The following is a 17,330-nucleotide window of genomic DNA, read 5'->3' as shown; positions in this document are numbered from 1 at the left end:
GAGGGGTGCAGCTTACTGGCTTGCTCCTCATGACTTACTCAGCCTGCTTTTTTATTGAACCCAGGGCCGCCAGCCAGGGATGGTATGACCCACAGTGGGGTGGGCCCTTCCCCACTGATCACTAATTAAGAAAATGCCTTATAGCTGGATTTCATGGAGGTATTTCCTCAATTGAGGTTCCCTCTTTTTAGATAATTCTAGCTTGTATCAAGTTGACCTAAAACCAGCCAGCACAGAGATCAAGTCATGAGACTGTCACCAATGAGTATAGTGCACCTTCGTGATAAAACGGCAAGGCTGAGCTGGGATTACAGTCCAATGAGGGTACTTGTCTAGCATGCTTGAGTTCCATTTCTAAAGCAACAGTATGGTAAGAGCTGTTTGCTGTTATCTCGTGTGAGAATGCAGTCACAGGCTTTGAAGCAGAGAACGACCTTTCATCTGGACACGGGAACCTCTGCTGTCCTGATCTTAGAATGTCCTATCCTCCACAGCTATGAGGAAATAAATGTCTGGTTTTTTTTTTGTTTTAAATAAATTAGCAAGGTATAATTGGCTACAGCAACAGAAGTGGCAAGAAGCCATGGTAACAAAACCTGAAGCCACTTTTCTAACAAATCCCTAAGATGTGGAAAGGGCGTTGGAACAGAAATAGTTGGTGGTTGGAATAGTTCGGTAGTGCACGGTGGAGAAAACCTGTGAGTAGAGCATTCATGGCAGTTCTGGTGAGGGCTGGACGAGACCTGCAGAGACCCTCAGCTCTCCTAGAGCTAACCTAAGTTCATGCAGCTCACAGAGATCAAGACTTAAGGGCTTAGGCTGCGGCTCTGTCGGTCGGGTGTTGGTCTAACATGCTCAGAACCCCATATTTGGTTCCTTAGAATTAAATGAATTGGAAATAGTGATGCACGGGTAATTCTGGTGCTTGAGAAGTAAGGCAGGAGGATCAGGAGTTCAAGGTCCTCCTCTGCTACATAGTCAGTTCGAGGCCAGTCTGGGTTACTGGAGACCCCCTCCTCAATAAACAGAAAGGAGGGAACTAGACAGGTGACCCAGCGGTTTAGAGCACTGGTTGTTCATCCTGAGGACCCCAGTTCAATTCCTAGGACCAAATGGCAGTGCACTGCTGCCTATTACTCCAGTTCCAGGGGATCTGACACTCTCACACAGGCTCTTCTGAACTGTTGTACTGTGTGTACTGGTGGGATTCTAGACTACAAATCCTGTCTAGGATTTCCATTACAAAAGTAACATGACTAGAATTCCTGGGAATCAACAACAGACTAACAACAATTAAGGCTGCTTCATGAAAATACTTCCTATGTAATTTCAAGCCTCTTAGTACATACTCTGAATATTGTCAGTAACTGAGCATTTTAAGCAGAGATGGCCTATTTCAGAGCGAATGGCTTATAACAGCATTGACGCTAAATTCAAGTAACAGTAGTTAAGAAGCATAAAGATGTGGGATGATATGTAGAAAACATATAGGTTGACTTGACATTGGACAGACATCATTTTTCATCAAACCTCAGTTGCAAGGTCAGAGTTCCTTTAGTGTTACAATGCTGCCACCTGGTGGTCATGATGCTTTACTGCAGTGGTGTTGGTGACAGGTTAGAATTTTCTGTCCAGTCTCCCAGAAAAATTACTTGCAATCTTATCTAAGATTGAGCAGTAACCTACTTCCCACAAAGGACACATTTCACAGAAGTCTTTCGTATCTTTACACTCCAATTCCCTTCACGGAATCGTGGATGATGAATGGGAGGTGCAGTCGCGATGGCTTTTCTCTCCGCTCTAGTTAGTAGAATCAAAGCCAGCTTTGTCACCTCGGCAGTGCTGATAGCTTGATCTCACTGTTGACGTTTCAATGTGAGCTAAGTTTGGGGGACAGATGAGGAGATTAGAAATATAAACTCAGGGCGTGGTTATGGCTCAGTGGGCGAGCACAGAGAATAAGACCTGGTACAATTTGCGTGTGCGGAACAGGCCAGAAAATTCTGAGTTGGGTTGAGGTAGGGATTAGTCAGAGGAAGTCACTCCAAAAGACAGGGTTTGAGTGCTCTGGGGCTTAGACATATGGGGTCTCAGCCAGTCTGCACATGTCCTGGATGCAGGTATGTTCCCCATTGCTTTACATGTCAACAATGAAACAATCTCTGAAAGGATTTTGAAAATTGACTGGGTTATGTCCCAATTCTTCCCAGCCGTCCTCCCTCAGATCAAGTTCTCCTTATTCCCTTATGGCCTGGACTCTGGAGCCACTGTTCACAGCACACACACACACACACACACACACACACACACACACACACACACACAGAGGAAATTGTGACATTAAAACTGGGAAGAAAGTATGGATATCGAGACTGATTCCTTTTCTTCTGGGAAACCAGGAAGAAAACTGGACTTGTATAGATGCACACCTTGGAGAGCCAGGGCCGGCGCTCGGATGTGCTAGGCTGTGGGTGCATGCTCAGAGGTGTTTGGTGTGTGGTGATCTGGCATCAGTCATCTGGCCACAGTGGGCCTTTATAGCCACCCTTTTGCAATTGGTAGGAGGTTGGTGATAATTTAGCTCATCTCTGACACCCCTCTGTCCCCTCCCACCATCACAAGTGCAGTACCACTTAGATGTGGAGCAGAGTCCAGATAAACACAAAGAAGTCTTGGGTATCCGAGATCTCTCATTGTCTAGTGTGGTGTTTCTCGTAGCCGGTTACCTAGCTTTGCACCTGAATTAGCTGGACCGGGTTAGGATTCAGTCCTTCCGCTACCATTTTGGAGAGCTTAGATATAGAACATGAACACCATTACAGCTTGTACTACGGCAGAAGGCTGTTGTAATTGAAGATGTCTCCCTGTCCCTGTGCTCCTCAAACTCTTCCTGTAGGTTTCTCTTAATATCCCAGAGATTTGGATTGAATTTGTCTGTCACAAAGGACCAAAATGGAGATTTAATGGGTCTGATTCCTGTCGGAGTGTGTGCTAAACTAGGTACTCTATGAGCCGTGTGGTTCTGCCTCTGCTGACTCGGGAGGCTAAGAATTCTGAGGAGGCCAGCACGTGGCTGCTCTTGTTCGTGTTCCCTTAGAGCAGTGGTTCCCAACCTGTGGGCTATGACCCTGTGTGGGGGGTGTGAGAGAGAGAGGGAAATGACCCTTTCACAGGGGTTACTAAATACCATTGGAAAACACAGATATTTACATTTTAATTCACATCAGTAGCAAAATTACAATTCTGAAGTGGTAATGAAGATAATGTTATGGCTGGGGAAACCACAAGAGAAGTAGACATATTAAAGGGTCCCCGTGTTAGGAAGGCTGAGAACCTCTGTCTTACATGCTGGTTACATATGGCCATCTTCTTGTTGTGACCTGGAACAGTGAACGGGCAAGTGAGTGTCCTTGGTTTGGAGGCACAGGCATGTTACTTGCTTTTTTGTTGCTGTAATGTGGTACCAGAGGGATAAGGCTCCATTACCATCCCAGGGATGGGGCAGACACGGTGGCTGGAACAGCAGGCTTCCAGAACTTGCATTTTGAACCACAAGCAGGAATTGGCAAGCTAGAAGTAGGCAAGGTTATATATTTCCAAAGGCTATACCAGTGACATACTTCCTAAACTCACCCTGCGTGCCACCAATTGGGAACTACATATTTAAATGCCCCAACACACTCTCTCTGTCTCTTTCTGTTTTTCTGTCTCTGTATGTATGTGAGTGTATGTGTGTGTGTGTGTGCGCGCGAGTGTGTGTGTGTGTGAGTGTGTGAGTGTGTGTGGTGTGTGAGTGTGTGTATGTGTGTGAGTGTGAGTGTGTGTGAATGTGTGAGTGTATGTGTGAGTGTGTGTGGTGTGTGAGTGTATGTGTGAGTGTGTGTGGTGCGAGTGTGTGTAGTGTGAGTGTGTGTGAGTGAGTGTGAGAGTGTGTGTGAGTGTGTAGTTGAGTGTGTAAGTGTGTGTGTGAGTGAGTGTGAGTGTGTGAGTGTGTGTGAGTGTGAGAGTGTGAGTGTGAGTGAGTGTGAGTGTGTGTGTGTATAGTGTGAGTGTGAGTGTGTGAGTGTGTGTGTGTTATTCAATCCATCCTGGGGAGGTGACTGTGATGAACATCATAAAATATCACAATGAAACCCATCATTTTGTCCGATGACCATATGCTAATAATGGGAAAGAGAAGAAATCAAGGGCTTCTCCTCTCGGGTGAATGCTGCCCTCAGAATCTAATCTCACGGGCCCTTCTCTGTATTACCACAGCGAAGGCTGAGTGTCAAAGTGTGAATTGTGGAGAGCCGCAAATGTTCAGTGCACAGCGGGAGCTGACAGCCGCTGTTCACTGTAAGAAAGCAGGCAGAGGAGGATGTTCCCACACTGTAAAGACTAAATGGTGCAACCTGCACTTTTTTTTTTGAGACAAGTTGCCTTGAATTTTGGGGTCCTCCTGCATCCACCTTTCTAATTCTGGGGTTCTGGGTATGCCTTGCCGTATGTGGCTTTGACTGACTTTTAAGAGCTGGCCCTGGTGTAGAGCTGAGCTTAGTCTCATTGTCTCATGGCTGGTCACTGTTGATGCTTGCCTAGCATCCAGCCCACTGCCTCCTGCCTCCTGTGTAGGGAACTTCTCTGAGCCCACGAAGCCCCCATGGCAATCTCAACCAGATAATCAGCCCTAATCTTCCCAAGGAGAGGCGTGTAACCCAACCTAGCAAACTGAATCCTGAGTCACATGACAAGACCAGCTGTTGGATTGTATTCACTGTTTCAGGGTCTGAGGAGACTTTCCATTCTCCCCCAGCATCACCCTCGGTCCCAGCCTTCCTTACACTCGCCCTTCTGTTTGTTCCTTACACTCGATACTGATCTTGTCCTTCTGTCTGATGTAATACCTTATCTCCTTCCCAAGGACTTTTCCTGTCACTATCACTCGGAACTCATGTGTGTTTCATCAGCTAAGTGATGGAAACCGTGCCATGGGGATGCTTTGATGTCAGGATGAGTGGGTGGGACTGAGAACATCCGGTATTGGAGACCTTCCTCCAGGAGCAAAACAAAACAACAAGAATGAAAGGAAGTCTAATACAATAGCACTGTGCCTTTGAGTAGGTCAAACTGAGCCCACATGGACCATTAAAGGAAAAGTCTTCATTTCCAAATCCTCCATGTTCTGGCCAGTCCCATGAAAGGGAGAGCAAGGATGGCGTCTATGCAACGCACCGTCTCCCGCTGTGGAATCATTCAGTTGGCTTTTAGGGTGTTGGCAGCTGGATCCCTCCTGCTCGCGGGGTTCTGCAGGATGTGGCTCTCTTTCCTCAGCTGATCCTGACCAAAGCAGGGCCAGAGCAGAACAGCGACAAGATTTCCTTCGAGTCAAGCAGCAGTGTCTCTAGGGCTGAGTACATCAGTGCAAAGATTTGCTGGTTAAAGACGCAAACTTTTTCATATGTTGCAATTTCATGTTTAGTCATCGTCCAATTCTGTAGCTGTCTTGTCAGGGCCTTTGTCAGTTACTATTCCCCCAAGTCAGAGTGAAAAAAACCAAAAACCAAAAACCAAAAACCAAAGGCATTTCTTCAGTTTTAAAAAACACCAAAAAAACAAAACAAAACAAAAAAAAACCCCCGAAAACCAAAATGCCAAACAGCCTCCAGAGTGTGATGGTGGAGAACAGCACTGGGGGCGTGGGGTGATGGTGGTGGTGGTGGTGTCCTGCAGAAACCGGTCTCTGTGTTTGAAACCAGTCTGGTTTACATAGTGAGTTTCAGGCTATCCAAGGTCTACACAGTGAGACCCTGTCTCAAAGGAAACCATGTTACAAAAAGCAGCACCTATCTGGGCATTGGCTTTTCAGCCAAAGCCACCCTGTTAAAGGTTTGTTTCTACTAATTATTTCTTACTAATTATGAGGGATAAACCAGGGGGCTAGACTTGAACATGAGCTGTGTGAATTAACAGTCAAGTCAAGGTCCTGAACATCTGGGAATACCCAGACAAGGCCTGGAAGAAGTTAATCACGTGCATCTGGAAGCTGAGGTCAAAAGAGTTGTGAGTTCGAGGCTAACCTGGGCTATAGGATAAGACCCTGCCACATACACTCAATTCTGAAACTGGGTATCAGGTTCCCACGCATGCATGTGTCAACGTCTCAATACCACACACCTGGTATTTTATTACTTCAAGTCCCGATTCCAAGATGTGTGGCTCGCCTGTAACCACAAGTTGGACAAGAGAAAACAGACATGACAAAGATAGGGCTGGCTGCAAACTCTGTCCATTATAGACACCCTTCCCTAGGACAGAATTATCTCATAGGTGGAAGGCTAGCTTCCAAAGCTCTCATCTTGGGTTGCATTTCTTAGAAGTCGAAGCTGCAACCAGAAGACAGCCGATCATACGCCATGGCGATGCTAATTCTGTGCGCCGCGGAGAATGGCTAATGGCATCGGGCAAGGACAGCTGAGGCCTCACGCTGCGATCCTGCCCTTCGTTTCACGCTGTACCTGTTTGTTTCGCTCCTCTCCCGGCAGCGGCATTGATTGATTTGGTAACGTAGAATGTTTGCTTTCCAGCTGGCAGATCTAATTGTAAATAAACAGCTGCTGGCTGCGTTCAGACAGTGATGATGTTGGCAGATACAGGAGCAGGGAGTGCTCGGATGATTTAAAGCATGTGCAGTGGAGTGTGGGGTGGCCGACCGAGAAAGAGCAGAGGGAAGATGTTTAGGTCGGAAGTCTACTGTGGCTACACCTACCACAACGTGAAAGCTGAGTTATTAAAGCTTTCACGTAAATAAGGATCGGTCTTTAGCATTGTCGGGGCCACGATTATGTTCAAGTTGTGAGAAATATGTAGACTCCGTAGTATGTCAAAGTCTTTTGTTCTTGAACTGAAGAATCGGGGTGTGATGATTTGAATAAGAATGGCCCCCACAGGCTCTGGGGTGAGCTTTGAGGTTTCAGGAGCCCACGCCAGGACCAATGGCTCTCCCACTGCTGTCTGTGGATAAAGGTGTGGAACTCTGAGCTCCGCCAGTGCCACGGCTGCTTGCACGTTTCCAGGCTTCCTGCCACGATGACAATGGACTAAACCTCTGAAACTGTAAACCAGCCCCAACTGAATTCTTCCCTTTATAAGAGATGCCAGGGTCATGGTGTCTCTTCACAGCAATTGAACACTGACTGAGACACAGGTATTGGACAAAACCTTCCAGTACATGTCTCCAAAAAGAGGCAGGTTGAGAATTCTGAATGGAGGTTGCCAGAGAACCAATGGGCAGAGGGAAATTCTCCCAGGGCAGAGATGACAATGATGATGGCATCTCAGTCGATTTCACGTCCCTGTTACATACAGATTGGGGACATTGACCCAGATCAACTCACATATATGGTTCTTGGCACAAGGGATGGAATGTTTCCAGACTCTGTGGCTATACCACTGAAAGTTATATGATTGGTCCTCTCTGAGAACAATCTTTGTTAACTATGTATACACACAACACCCCCCCCTACATACCCCCACCACCACTCACACACACACACACAGACACACACTTAGACACAGACAGACAGACACACACACACAAACACACACACACAAAGACACACAGACACAGACAGACACACACACATACACACAGAAAGACACACAGACACAGACAGACACACACACAACACACACACAAAGGTACACAGACACACACACAAAGACACACAGACACAGACACACACATACACACAGAAAGACACAGACACACACATACACACACAAACAGACACACACTCAGACACAGACACACACACACTCACACAAAGAGACACAGACACAGACACAGACACAGACACAGACACAGACACAGACACACACACACACACACACACACACACACACACGCACATTCTCGAACTCCATGACACAAGTGTAAAGGCCAGAGGATAGACTTTCTTTTTTTTACCATCACATAGGTTCTGGAACTTGAAATCATGCCTTTATGGCAAGTGGTTACCCCTACTAAGGTATCTTGCTGGCCCCAAATATTTAGTTTTAATTATACACAGTGATTGTACATGCTTATGAACATAACTTGACTTTTACTGTAGAAGTACAATGTGTACTGATCAGATCAGGGTAGCTGGCAAATCCTTCACCTTACACATCATTTCTTTACATAGAAACCATCCAAAATTCTTACTATTTTGAAGTAACTATGTTAGGCATAGCCTAACACCTTAGTATGGTGACGTGAACGAGAAATGTCCATCTTATCTCAGGCGTTTAAGCACTTGGTCTGCAGTTGGCACTGTTTGGGGGAGGTTTATGTGGTGCAGTTATGCTAGAGGGAGGATGTTATTGGGGCTGGGCTGTAATTGTCAAGGAGATTAGTCCCATTAAGGAGAGGCCTACTTAGGCACTGGATTAAAGGGAAGGGTGTGCTCATGGCAAGACATACCCGAGAGAAGTTTTCAGATTGTTAAAGAAAGCCTAAGGCATTTTCTAGTTCTAGAAAACAACTGAAAAAAAAAAAAAGCTGCTCTTGGTGGGATTCAAAGCGTGTGGACCTACCCAAGCTGGCTGTGGAACTTGGCACCGCTGTCTACACGGTGCTGGCTTTAAAAGTCTGAAAGATACAAGAGTAAGGCAGTGGGTTCTTCACAATCTATGGACCCACCGAGGCTAGGCAGCACGAAGCAGGGATTCCCTGCATGGAGGTGGTCCTAGCCTGGCTTACTGCTGCTGTGATAAAACACTACAAGCAAAAACTAGTTGGGGAGGAAAGGGTTTATTTGGTTTACACTTCCACATTCCTGTTTGTCACAGAAGGAAGTCAATACGGGAATTCAAACAGGGCAGGAACCTGGAGGCGGGAGCTGATGCAGAGGCCATGGAAGGGTGCTGCTTACTGGCTTGCTCTATAAGGCTGCCCAGTCTGCTTTCTTATAGAACCTAGGACCACCTGCCCAGGGATGGCACCACCCACATTAGGCTGGCCCTCCTTATCAATTACTAATTAAGAAAACGATCTACAGGCTTGCCTGCAGCCCTGTCTTATAGAGTCATTTTCTTAATTGAGGGTCCTTCCTCTCAGATGACTTTAGCTTGGGCCAAGTTATCCAACACAAAAGCCATGAGGGAGGCAAAAGGCTATGAGAGGCTATTGCATGAATCTGTGAAAGGTTATAGTGGAGATCTTAAAATATTAGAGATTCCAGAGTGGTGAGACATCTGTCTCAAAGAACTGCATCTAGGGGGAACCATCCCAAGAGAGATGCATACTGCAAGCAGGAAAGTTACTAGAACAGAGCCATCTAAACCCTTTGACACCGAATGTGGAACCACAGGATTTAGAGTTTGCCCTCCTGGGTTTCAGTCTTGCTTTTGGCCAGTATTTCCTTACTATATACCTAGTCCTCTCTTTTGGATTGGTAAGCTATATTCAGTGCTATGTTGGAAGAATGGGGTCAGCTTTATTTATAATAGGTTACAATGAAAATTGGTTTGAGTCTCAGATGAGACTTTGGACTTTTAAATAGTGTGGGGACTGTAAAAACTATGGGGACTTCTGAAGTTGGAGTAAATGTGTTTTGCCTAATGCTATGTCCGTGGGCCTATGGAGGCCAGGGGGTGGAATGTGGAAGTTTAAAAGAGAAATGTCCTTGAGGCTCAGGTAGCTGAACTCTTGGTTTGCAGTTGATGGCACTGTTTGGGGAGGTTTAGATGGTGGAGTCTTATTGGAGGAAGAATGTCACTGGTGGTGGTCTTTGAGAGTTGTAGAGCTCCACTCCATTTCCACTTTTCTCTTTGTTTCCTCCTTGGAGTTTGAAGATATGAGCTCTCAACTTCCTGCACCTGCCACCAGGCCTGTCATTGTCTCAGGGTTTCCATTCCTGTGAAGAGACACCCCTGTTTTGTTGGGTGGGTGTTTCGTTCTTTGGTGGCTACTGCCCCATCTGAGTCCTAGCCAAGAGTGATTGCTGTGGAGGCCACTGTGAGAGAGCAGTTCTGGGTCCTGGCCAAGTGTGGTGGGTATAAGGTCCCACGTAGATGCTGTTCTGCAGGTGGACAGGGAGTCACCAAGGAATGGTAGGAAAGACCTGGGGGTGGGGCAGGCTGACTCCTCACCCACAGGCACAGTCCCAGATTGATGGAGGAGGTTGGGAGGTGGGGCTCAGGCAGGCAGGCAGGCTGTAGCAGGAATAAGGTTAAGTCTGGAGTGGCTGAAATGGAGGACAAAGGTTCCCAGCCTTGTGTTGTAACGCTGGGTCCCTTGAAGAGAGATGTTCTGTGGGGTGACAGAATCAAAAGGGACTGGAGATGAGCTGGAAGGCAAGACTGAAAGGGGTGACAGGAAAATTTAGTGTTGTGGGAACCCTGGGTGCACACCAAGAGGCTGTCCTGAACCTTTGTATCATTTTAAACATTCATTTAATCTCAGATTCATTTGGATTTTTCTCTTTTTCTTAGTCTAGCTAAAAGAAAATGCCAATTTTGTTTCTTAAAAAAGTCCCATCTTAATTTCACTGATCTTTAATGTTTTGTCTCGTTTTGTTTTGAGACAAGGTCTCCCGCAGCCGAGGGTGGCCATCATTTTCTGATCTTGCTGGCCTCACCTCCCCGGTGCTGAGTGAAGGTGTTGGCCGCTGCGCTTGGTCTGTGTGGGAAATGGACCCCACGGCAAGCACCATAAACCAACTGAGCTACACCCCCAGCCTGGGATTTTGTTTATTTTTTTTTTTGTTTAATTTACTTGTATTTTGATCTTCTTTATTTCTTTCCTTCTACTGCTTTAGAGTTTGGTTTATTAATACTTCTTAAATTGTTTCATTAGGTTATTTGAAACATTCCACTAAATTATTTATATAACAAATTTCCAATTCTCGTCTCCTTCAGACTCCCCACTTCTCCTCTTCCAGTTTCTAGGGAAATGGCTGAGGGAATGCCATCTTGCCCTGGTCCTGCTCTGACTCCATTTTGTGACTTTCTTGGGGGTTCCCAGCCACATTCACCTTAGTGACACACCAGAAGAGGGCATCGGATCCCATTACAGATGGTTGTGAGCCACCATGTGGTTGCTGGGAATTGAACTCAGGACCTCTGGAAGAGCAGTCAGTGCTCTTAATCGCTGAGCCATCTCTCCAGTCCTCTTAGTACCACATTTGAGATGCCCCATGGCGCTCCATGACCCCGACCACAGTGCAGATGCATAACCAAAATAATTGCTGTAAGGAACCAAGATAATGAATATGTATACAAAGGGTTTCTGACCTATGCTTGGCAATTATGTCACTGTGGTCTGTGCTTTTTGCCTCTCAAAATCTCGTATCCTGAGTTCTGCACCAAGACTTTTCTCTGGCATTAGCCTGTCCTTGCTGGAAGGACTCTCTTTATTCCTAATTGGCTTAATGAGTGTGGTATTCTGTAACTTTCTCCCCACACCAGCTAGTCCCTTCTGCTTTCACGTATTTAAAAGTTTTTATTTTTGTTTCCATGTAAAACGGTGACTATTTGTTGTTTCCACAAGTTCTTTTGGGGGGACCTCAGGAGAACGTGTGGGGTTTCTTAGCTACTCTTAGGAGTAAGCACTCGGGAAAGGTTGTTGAGTTGCTTCTGAGGCTCATGTGTTGTTGCTCTCCTGGGCTTTGGGACAAGAGGATCAGGGTTGGTTGTCCTAAGAATATGTGTGACCATGTGGTTGCTTCCAGAGAAATGAGAGAATAAACAGGGGTACATGGCTGTTTTCTGCAGCCACATGGCAATATTCTAGACAAAAACAGAGGGTGAGTACAGTCACTAAACTCTTCCTTTGGGGAGTGGTATATTTTGAGACCGAGTTTCCCTTTAGTGTAGTATCCCTGGCTGTCTTGTAACCAGCTCAGTAGAGACAGCTGGCTGCAAACTCAGAGATCTGCCTGCCTCTGCCTCTGGGGATCTAGGATTAAAGGTGTGTGCCACCACTGCCCAGCTCGTCACTAAACTATTTACTGGAAGCATCTTCAGGCCAGGCACCGCAGCATGGGCTGCTTATGCATCTCCTGGGCGAGAGGATTGTAGGCTTACATCTTTCAAAACCTACTCTAATAAGGGTTCTTAAACACTTCAATCTCCCTTATAGCCCACTGACCAAAGGTAGGAGAGGAAGATGGCTGATAGGACAAGGGTGATGTGGACCTGCTTAGAAGTCATTCCTTAGGGCAATTCTAATCTTCATGGTCATCAGTCCAGCCCACTAACAAAGCACCAAACATGAGTCAGCCATAGTGGCTTGATCCAGAAGAAACCGTGAGGCTCTGCCAATTGGCACAAGTCCACTGAAGTGGCAAGAAGCAGCCAGAACACCACCAGAAGTTCTGTGGTGCTTTTCTCTCTATGAAGTTATGACAAGTGAAGATCAGAGAAGAAAGCAAGGTGAACCAATGCCAGAGCATCAGCAGCAGCGACCAGCGTCGGAGAAGCCCAACGAAGATCAGGCAGGCAAACTAATGCCAGAGTGTCTGCCACTGTCTGTCAGGTTATACTTACACCCTCCCCAAAAATCATGTGTCCTCTCAAGGGTCAGCTCCAGCAAAACACCACATGCTGCCACCAGGCGCTTTCAGAAAAACACCTCATGTCTGTTCTCAACAAAACTTCATTCCATAAGACAGTTTCCAGAGAAACACCACACTTTCTTCTCTGATGAAACCAGAAATTTCCACTTCAGAGGATGGGTGGGAACTCCTGTCTCATTCACAACCTAGACATTCCACCATTCCAGCTCCGTCATTCCACCTCTCTTCTAGATGGGGAGAAGGATCCTGGTAGCTGAAAGATAAGTTGGAGTAGAAGAGAAACTGTGAGTGGCTGGCTCAAAAGGGCACAAGGAGGGGCCAAACGAAGTCGTGTCAAGGTTGTTCTGAGTCAGCGTAGTGGTGAGGTAAGAGAACCCCTTGCCTTCCCTGTGGCATGGATAAATGCAAATTGTGCTTGGAAACAAGGAGACTCTATGACTCTATGACTGAACCAGCAAGGAAAGTGAGAAGATGGTCGGGAGTGGCCTTGGTGGCACCAGAAAAGCACTCGACATCCCCCAGTACCAACCTCCAGTGGGTCCCTAGCCTCTGACCAGAACAAAGGCACAAGAGTGCCCTACAGACTAGTGGATGCCTGGAAGTTGGCCTGCCCTCTTTCTGGAGCCTTCGTTTCAGTGTAAACTGTTGTGTGCTAGTTTGTAAAGCTTGGGCTCAAACTCCATTTCTGAAATAGCCCAGTAGCTAACAATGAGGATTTGATCTGTAGTCTGAATTTGCTTAACTACATCAATACTTAGTCATTTCATTTAGGGGCTGGCAGGGATTATAGGTAGCACAGGTAAAGTGTACCATCCCCATGTTAGTATGCACTGCAACACACTCTTAATTTTGGGCCTAGCTGTTTTCCCAGTCTCATATCTCTGTGTTTGCAATGGCAATTAAGACTGGAGGTAGCTCGTGGTGTCCTTGAAACTGAGGGAGAAGAGAAATTATGACTCTAAATAATACGAAATGATCCTAGTCCTCACTGCAGTAGAAGCCACTCAGGAAAGTTAATTAAACTCGGAAAATAGGCTGCAAGATAATTAAGTTGAGGACTAATTTTACACCGCAGGCATTCTATATTGTTTTTGCAAGGGTCCAAAGGAACATGAGATAGAAAATCTTCAGGTCGTGGGCTTGATTCACAAAGAATCATTACCAGTAGCTAATGGCCAGATAAAATGGTAATGTGTATTAGGAAAATTATATTTAGTAAAATAAAAGTAATAATTATGCCATGCATATTAGACATTTAGAGTTTCTTCTAGCTAGCTGCCAGGGTGTCTAATACAGGGAGCAATAAACACACATGACCCAAGACACACGGTTTGCTGTATTTGTTCTTTTTTCCTTTAAATCTTGACAGAGGAGGCTGACTGTGGTGTTTTCTACCAGGGGATTATTTTTCTGTTTTAAGGAGAGGCAGCTTGATATACCTTTCCCCTTAAAATTAGTGTACCTCTAGTGATACGGGGCTGGGAGAGGTGAGGCCGAAAGCTGACCGTGTGGGAGGGGTCTATTCACAATGACATTCATGCTAATTTCTAACTATCTACCATTCACCAGGCATCATTAAAGCAAGCTCACTACCACATCATCACCTCGCTGACCTATCACTTTCGAGTTAAGATATTTGAAATTTACATATTTTGATACTTATATTAATATTGACTAAATTTATCCTGCTGAACAAAAGATTCAAAACTTAACCCTACTGCTCAGAAACACACTGCACAGTGTGGTTTTTTTTTTCTTCCTCTGTAGTTCTGTCTCAACCCTGGCCTAGGTCTGCATATATTTAGATCCTAGGAATGGAGGTGGTTTGGACCGTACCTTCTCTGTGATAGAATAAGAACAAAGCCATCATTTCTCATGTTACTTCCCATCCTGGAGTGGGTGTTTGCGTTCTGCCTGAACTTGCTGTTCTCAAAGCCTTACTGTCTGCTGTTTAGTGCCCCGTGCTTGCCAAGGCATCGGCAACTAATTGCAGTTCAATCATTTGGTGTTTAGTTTTCGTATGACTGATGTGAACTTGGCATTGGTTTTGAACAAAGCACATATTTAAAGTTAACTTGGGGTTTACTCAATTCCTTTCATCTATTTTCTTTTATTTTTTTTTTTAAAAGCAACAACATCATTGTCAGGGCTGGGAATGTCATCAGTTGGAAGATGTTGTTCTAGCAAGCATAGTTCAGTCCCTAGCCCCACATAGAATTGGGTATGGTGGCATAGGTCTATAATCCCATCAGAGGTGAAGGCAGGGAGGATCAGAAGTTCAGATGACTCTTGGTTACATAACAAGTTAGAGGCCAGCCTGGGCTACATGAGAGCCAAGATGAACAAACCAACCACTAATGAAACCAAAAACAGAACACCAAAAGGCTTGACACAATTATCCTTCAGGACACTCCTTCTTTAAGTATCACCTGATCCTCATTTGCATGCAAAAGTAGACTTTCTCACGTGAATCCCTCGAGGAGCAGGACACCCGGTACTATGGTGATGACAGTCTCCACTAACCTGTCATTCATCAACCTGATTGTGGGTATTAAGAGACAACCTGCAGGAAACTACTGACTGTCCTTGGGGCTTCAGCTTGGCTTGGTCTCCACTGTCGATGGGACCTAGTCAGACTGCCATCCTTCCTGTTGTCTGTTTATATTGATCCAGTCCTGTTCCTTTTCCTGTCTTCCCTGACTTCAGCAGGTCAACTGGACCCCAAGTCTTGGTTGGACTCTGCAACAGAGTCCCGGGCAGACTTCCCACAGGATTTGCAAGCCAGTTCCCATGGAGAGTCTCTCTGCAGACCTACCAGCTGTCTGCTGGCCTCCAGTCAGGCCTCTACTCTGGCCTCTTTAACTTACTGTAGCCATTCTTATAACCTACGCATACACACAAAGGTATATTTACCATGCGACATGTATTGTGTGACTTGAGAGTTAACTCTGGCAGTTAGGATCAAGATAAAGGGACCTGTGTTTGCCTTCACCAGATGTCAAGGGAAATCGGAACTATGACAAATTGTACCCAGTGAAACTGATACAGTTTGTGTCTTCTTGTTCAGTAAGTTATTTTGTAAAAATTTCAAATAAACTTTGCTATGAAAGTTTGCAAAGAATCATGTACCCAAAATAACCAGACCCCAAATCTATACATCTCAGTCAATGTTTATACAGTCAAATTTGCCATTTGGAAGGAAAGGTGTGGAGTTCTACATTGGTTTGTAGGTTTTCATTACTGACTATATTTTATGCAGTTAATCACTACCAAAAATGAAAAATCCATGACAGAATTAGAACTAGAATTCAGATGTAGAACAGTTAATTCAATGTCATCTTTTAACACGCATGCTCATTAGCTGCATTTGGTCCTTCCTCGTGTTTAGCCTTCTTTCTTCTCTGTTCTTCCTGCTATCCTTTCCCTGCATTTGTTTACATATGCGTTGTTGGCTGGACCACATGGAGGGAGAACTTGCACTCCCCCCCCCCCCAAGATTGTGTGACCCTGGCACTGATGGCCGCACAATGGGTCTTACCATTGTTAACGTCAGACTTCGGAGTGTCTTAACTCCAGGAAGGATATGCAACATATCCTCTTAATATTCAGTAACGAATGTGGCCAATTTCAGATTTACTCCCTGAATCTGTGCTTAAAAACATGACCAGCAGCGATTTGCAGCTGTGCACACAGGACAGTAATAGATTTCGCTGTCTTGCCTCAGGGGTGTGTAAATTTCTGTGCTCCCTGTCACACTGTTGATAAAGGGATTTTCAATGGGAAGGCCATTTGGAGGCTTTGTGTTCACCTATTAGAGAGATAATGTTTTAATTAGAAGCACAGAGGCTGTTTTCAGGGCCTTTTCTTTTATTGAGCTTAGGACTTTACTACTGGTGACAGAACAAAAGGATTCTGGTCCCCTGCGTAGTCACTTTCCTGGTTGTAAAACTATTTGGAATCTATGAGGAAAGACCCATTCAACCCAAACTCAAACCTTCAATCTTACAATTAAAACCTCTGTGTCTTTTATAATAGGCTTTAATGCAAGCAGCGGACTTGGAGTCCGGGGTGGGGGAGGGGGAGGATAGAAGTTCCTCAACTCACTAGACAGACACTTGATGTGCCCTGTAATGTAGTTTCTCCTTATTATTGACTTGAAATCCTTTTGCCATGACACTGTCACTCCAAACTCCTGTCAGCCTCCTAGTCCTTTTGATCACCACCCAGGGAATTGAGAAGAGATACACAGAATGTGGTAGAGAAGATACACAGAGTTTTCTATAAGGAGGAGGAACATTCTCAAGGGCTGAGGGTGAACAGTGGAGCTTTGTGCCAACATACGTGTGATGATTGATATTGTCAACTTGATAAGATCTAGATTCACCAAAGAGACAAGCCTCCCGGAGTTCCTATGAGAGATTATAGCTAAAGGTAGAGTCTGGGCATGCCCACAAGAGGTTATCTTGCTCACCCTAAAGTAGTACCATTCCTTAGTTTTGGGTTTGTGGTGGTTTGAATATACTTGGCCCGGGGAGTGGCTATATTAGGGGGTGTAGCCTCGATGTGACCTTGTTGGAGGAAGTGTGCCATTGTAGGCATGGGCTTCAAGATCTTTATCCTACCTTCCTCTCTGAGTTTAAGGCTTCTCTGAGTTCAAGGCTTGGCACCGTGAAGAGAGCCAATGAGAGGCTATTGGTGAAACCTAGTTGCAGCAGAAGACTCCAGTGTATTGGAGATGCCAGTACAGTGGATTGAACACCAAGGACAGCAGAGTGTGGAGTTGAGTCAACT

Source organism: Rattus norvegicus, chromosome 18 (genome assembly GCF_036323735.1).
Source record: "Rattus norvegicus strain BN/NHsdMcwi chromosome 18, GRCr8, whole genome shotgun sequence".
In the NCBI taxonomy this organism is placed as follows: Eukaryota; Metazoa; Chordata; class Mammalia; order Rodentia; family Muridae; genus Rattus; species Rattus norvegicus.
The sequence above is the reverse complement of the archived record's forward strand: the minus strand, read 5'-3'. Positions refer to the sequence as shown.